Here is a 6,309-nt window from a genome sequence, read left to right as displayed (position 1 = left end):
CAGGAGGCTCTTGTAGAAATCACAGAGAGCTCGAAATGGATTTTAAAAATAGTTTGAGGAGATGGTAAGTTTTAGGAAGATCATGTAGGCCCTCCTACAGTTATCCACCCTCTTGGCCATCCATCACACACCTGCACCACCTCATTATCATGGATTTCTTTCATTCCTGCTAAAAAACATAGAAACTAGTTTTTAGAAAGAAGAAAAGAAACAAAAAGAACAGCACCTCCAAAGCTCACCTACAACTTACCAAATACCTTTGCATCACCATCAGCATCTCTAGTAGCATCCTCACAGCTCCCAGCACAAGAATCAGCTAAAAATTTTAAAGGGAGAAGTAGCTACAAGAGCTCCTGTAGGATTTCCTCTAGCAGCTGATCCCCTTAAAATCAAGCCACGGCACCAAAATAGGTGCAACCATAGGATTGAAGAGGATGTCTGAAGCCAAATCCAACCAGAGGGTACCTGCACAAAGCAAACAAGCCACACATCAGGGAGCAGAAAGCATACAGTAGAGGAGATACAGGCATGCAGTAACTAAAGTACGAGCATGCAGCAGCAAAGGAACCAAAATGCTCCACAGCATGAACATTCGACTTGCAGGTAAGTGTCTAACCCTCTCCTCTATTGCATCTGTGTAATTGAAAATATGCATAAGCGAATGAGATGGTTAGGGTTGAATGATAAAGGTGGCCAGTTAACTGGCCACCCTCATCCAGTTGACTGCGCTCATCCGGAGATACCACCACACATGTGCCTAGTCAACTCACAGAAAATCCAAAGGACAGGTAGTGGAGGTTATACAAACTCTGTTGAACTCTGATGCAATGATGGGAAGTGATTGCGGGAAAGAATCATGAAGAGCAATGATGACAGAGCAGTGGGGACCAATGGTCCGAATCTGGCAACATACCTTTTTTCCAGCTCACCCCATCACTGGAAATGTCTCAAAGAAGACATAAGTATTCCTCCTTCACCACCTTTTCTTCCATTCTATTCTCATCCACTTATTTGCAGCAAGCTCTATACCACCTCCATAGCCTTGAAAACATCATTCTCTATCGATTTCAGCCATCCTTCTACTATCGTATTCCTACAGAAGCAGTAATAGGTTCTACAGGAACGGGTTCTACAGTAGCACCTACAGCCAGTTCTACAGGAGGTGCAGTAAGTATTTTTTAAGGAGGAAACAAAGGGTTTTTTCTCAAATTCTGGCTTGAAGAGGTAGGTTTTGTACAGACCCACCTTGAATATTAATATTTGCAAGAAATGATACAATTTTAAGGAGGAATTAAGCTTGTAGAAGGAGAGGAATTCCATAAAAACATTTCTGCCTATTTTCTTAAAAAAACACAGTTTTTCTCTGTTTCTTGTGTCTTCAATTTTTTGTCTCTATCTCTACCTGGGGTGTTCCAAAAGGGTATAAGAAACATGACAGGGGGATTCATGAGGAAGGAACCCACAAATTCATTCAAGCTCCATGAACATCCCGAGGTGGTAGCCATTTTCACCAGAGAAAATTGGATGCCATTTTTCGAAAATTTTTGAGGGTTTGATGAAGAAGTGGCTCAAGAGTTTTCCCTTGCTTTTGTATCTCACTCAAACACCCATGCCACTATTACTTTCAGAGATCTCACCATGGAAATCACCCCGGAATTTATCAGTAGAGTTACCAGCCTTCCCCTTGGATTACCTTGGAGCAAAGATGAAAAGCCAATGGGACAAGTTGCCAAGAAAACCTTCTTCCAACCAGATGAAAATCCTATAGAAGACAAAAATGGCATTAGAAGAACAAGCATACCTTACCCTTGGGATGAGGTCAATTACCAAATCATCAAGTATATTTCCTCTAAAGGGAAGTATAGCATAGTTTATGGCTACCATTTTAGACTTCCCCATGAGCTGAGATATGGCATGGACACTGCCACACCCCAAAAACTCGGCATCCCCTATTTTCTCCTGTAGTCCCTTATAGACTTCAGCATTAATTTAAAGGTAGGAGGTCCAGATCAATTGGCTCACCATGGGTTAATTAAACTATTAGTGGAAGAAGCCCTCCACACCTTCACAATTCCCATAGCATGGGAAATCTTCATAAATATGACAAGAGAAGATGATATAAAGGCCCTCACATATGGCCACAGTCCTTCTGAAAGTGAGGGGGAAAAACAGCAAGGAGAAGAAGGGGAGGAAACTAAGGAGAAAACAGAGGAGGAAGACACCAAAACAAAGAAGGAGGAAACTAACCAGAGGAGGAAGAAACCAAAACAGAGCAAGAGGAAACAAAACCAGCAAAGACAGAGAAGACAAAAAGAGAGGAACAAGGGGCAGAAAAGACAGAAGTGTCTATTGAGACCCTAGAAAGGGAGGTAGCAGCTGCTCTTACTGCCCTCAGCACCCCTGTTAAACCCAAACAAAAGAGGAAGAGGCGAACATCAATGTACTTCATGGCTCGGAAAAGCACAAGGATAAAAATAGGAAAACCACAACCATCTTCAATAGTGCCTATTGTAATTGAAGATTCACCCACTGTCAAAGGGGAAGAATATCCCTCTAAAAACCCATCACATATGAAAGAGGAATTCCTAGATATTCCACCTGGAAGGAAAGAGTGCAACTACAGGGTTCAAAAACAGCTCTACAGGAAGCACAGACTGTTCTACAGGAGACCCTAACTAAGCTATAGGAGACCGAAAAATTGGAGAAAAGGGTAGAAGAACAGCCAAAGGGGAAGGAGGAAACAATAGAGACCCAAGAACCTGACCCCCAACCTAGTTTGGGCTCTTACTATAATCTTCTTGAGGGGGGGAAAACATTCCACAGAAATTTGTAGTCCCACTTTTCTTTGAGCTGGAGAAAGAAAGAATAAGGAACCATAGATGGATGCAAATTGCCAAATCCAAGGGGGTAGAGGATATTGGCCACATGGAGAACTAGCTTAGAGAGATGTGCAGGGAATTAAGTGATGTAAGACATAGAGAGGCAATCAGAAGAACTCACTTGAAACAGAAAATGAGTTGCTAAGAAGACAGCTGCAAGAAAAGGAGATACAATTGGCATGCATGGCCAGCTGGTCTATGGAGGCACTACAATGTAGAACACCAGCAAAATCATATGGAGTATACTCAAAGACCAATGACTGTAGTTTCAGATCAAGACTTTGGCATAGAGAGGCACCATGCCTTTCTAAGATTATAAATAGTTTACAGACCTATGTGACCAAAGTTCAGCAGAAGACAAGGAAAAGATAGCAGAGTTCTATTTGCATAACATGGCCCTCACCGATATGAACCTATGGGACCCCAATGCTAGGCTAGGGGACTTGCAACTGATGGCCATGGAATCATGGATGAATCATGAGGAGAAAAGGGCAATAGAAATCAAAAATTTGATGGAAAAAAGAGAAAAATGAACCCTTAATGATCAAAGCTGAGCCATCAGACCCCATGGCTCTCATCAGTGTCCATCAGCTGCTTGCAAATAATCCTCAAAGTGCCCCTAAGCATATCAATGAGCAGGCTCAGGCCATTGCACATTTTGAGGACATGGAAAGATTACTTGGGGAAGACTATATTCAAGCTTGTATGAGGAGGTGGAACACTCTCCCACACAGTCTGCAAATCAGGGAGTATCACTCCCCAACAAGGATGAAAGAAGCACTAAGGAGAGTGCCACTGTACAAGTTCTCTATGCAGAGTTTGAAGGCCAATTGGATTGGCCTCAAATTGAGTCCCCCACTGTTGCTCGGCCTACTGGAAGGTGGAAAAGAGGAAGAAGAACAATAGCAGTGGGAAGAGGTGGACAGAAAGGAAGGATTCCATGACAAAGAAGAGGAACTCACATCAGAAGCATGGGATGTCAAGGAGGCCATCAGGGCCATCAAAGATGAAGAGATGGACTAGTTTCTCAGAGGATGAGCAACACATTCAGTAGGGGGGAGATGATGAACCCCATAAATGGATAATTATATGGGCTCATTTTGCCTCCTAACTTAGCTTAATCCACCATTCTCATTATTTTATTGCATGTTTTTTATTATATTTATGCTAATACAGTGAGTTGGTTTGGACATTATGCCTTGAAGTCTAATGTGTGCTTAATGCAGATTTTTGGTCAATTTTGGAGCCAAAGTCATAGATTTAATGAACATTTGGCAGCAAATATTCAAAGAAGACAAGGGAGAGGATTTATAGGAGGGTTTCCCCCTCATTTATGACTCCCTACTTCGAATTCTCCTTCAGAAAGCTCGGAGCACAAGCAGCCACATCAATGCACCAAAGAGGCAGCGGAGCAAGTGGAGGATAACTATTGTCTATCTCATGTTTTGGGAGCCAAGCCTCCCTGATTTTAAGGGAGTTGTTGGGAGCTCCAGTTGTATAAGTAGAGAGGCTTAGGGCCTCATTAGGTTGTTGGATGTTAGTCAAATTTTCGCACTTTTGTTGCAGCTTTTCTCTGCTCAACTTTGAGCTTACTTTTGTAGACAGTTTCATGTAATCTTACTGTTATTTTGATAATGAAGATGAGATTATTTCTAAGCTAGCACTGAGTTACCTCAGAGGGCTGAAGCTCTTGGGTTAGGGCCCAATCCAAGCAGCCAAGCACCTCTTGTTTTTTATTTATATGCTTTGTTTCAGTTTATGAATGAGTTGTTGATAGATAGATTTCTTTCTTAGTTAAGAATAGGTTGCTTTTGGCAATTTAAAAGGTTGTTTCCATTGCAGTTTGATGTAGCAGGTTGAATAGTGATAGAAGAAGATACAAAAAGGCCACAAATAGAGCCTTGGCCTCCTTTCTCCCCTTTGGGACCATGAACTGAGGCCAAGGCCCTCTTGTTGCCACAAAAAACACAGATTTTCCTTTGCCATAAGATTACTAGTGTTGCAACTTGTTAGAAGGTTAATGCTTTGTTGTAGACCTATTTCATTATGCTCATTTCTATCTATGCAATAAATTTCCTTCCATATTTTCTTTCCATATAGCATTGTTCAGCATTTACTTTCCTAGATCATAATTAAGACTAGCTTGATGAACAGTTCTGTTTTTTTAGTGTAGCTAGTTTCTTTGCCTGCTTAGTCTCAGTGTTTGATTTTCAGTTCTCTTGCAGTACATCTCTGCTCAAAATAATTCAACCAATCATCCATCACCATCTCTTTTTGATCCATGTTCCACAGGTTATCCAAAGTCCCTCACAAGTCTGCCTTAATTTTCTGCACTTTTCTCAGGAACTTTCCTCTCTTTCCTTGAACAAGTCCAACCATATTTATCTTCCCTAATCCTCCTTGATGAACCTTAGACACCTTAACACATCATCCTAGCCATCAGCTACCCTTTCCACCCATTTTCCTACCTTCAAAACCTCTAAAACAGCTCTCGGCATCCTCTTGTAGACCTCCTGTAAATCCCCTGCAGCCTCATGTAGATTTTCCAGTAGGTGTCTTTTTGAAGTCCGATTGCAGGGAAAGCCTCTATAAGGCCACTTGGGACCTCCCAGGACCCCTCCACACCTCTGCAAACTCCAAAGTCACCCTCCATCGCCACCTAAATCGCTGCCACATTCACAAACAAATAAATCATATGCATGACAATTTCACCTAAAAATACATAAAAATCCAAAAGATGTTTTTTTCTCATTTCCTTCTAGAAATAGTTTGAGTAGATGTTGTCTACTTCCTAAATAGGTAATGGCATTCATTTTATGGTTTTTCACCTCTCTTTCTGCAGAAGTAGGATTAGCTAGTTAATTAGGGTTTGCTAGGGTTACTTCACATTTCAGTCTTCTTTCATTTTCTTCAAGTAGAGTAGCCTCTATAGGGTAAGCTTTCCTTTCTTTCATCACATACAAATCTTCTTCTGGAATTCATAGAATTTGGCTTGAGCTCCTAGTGATCTTGCACCAACTGACCAAGTGACAGCCTGCAGTAAGAACTAGTACGTGTGCATACAGCACCGTCGCTTCCAAGTTTGTTACGAACTACCGGGTTGATAAAAGTAAAGTAGGAAGCCCAAGAGTTGCAGCATTATTGCTGCAATACTGGTGCTCACCAGGGAGGTGTGGAGCAGAGAACCTCCTTCGTGGTAAAGAAGAAAAATAAGCAGACATCCACGGGGCCGCGAAAGAAACAGGAGTTTAACTGAGCAACTAGGGCAACCCCTTTAGTCCTTACTGAAGGGGCCTTGGATGAGATCGGTGACATGATTCGGGACACCACGACTGACCTTTGGATACATTTCGAGGAACAGTACCAGTAGGCGCTGGGAAAAGTTCAGCAAGACCTGCTCGAGTTGTGAGTCCAAATGGGTCGAGTACAG

The sequence above is a fragment of the Pinus tabuliformis genome, chromosome 7 (genome assembly GCF_031772625.1).
Source record: "Pinus tabuliformis cultivar Carrire ecotype Pingquan chromosome 7, CPIR1, whole genome shotgun sequence".
Lineage (NCBI taxonomy): Eukaryota > Viridiplantae > Streptophyta > Pinopsida > Pinales > Pinaceae > Pinus > Pinus tabuliformis.
The sequence above is the reverse complement of the archived record's forward strand: the minus strand, read 5'-3'. Positions refer to the sequence as shown.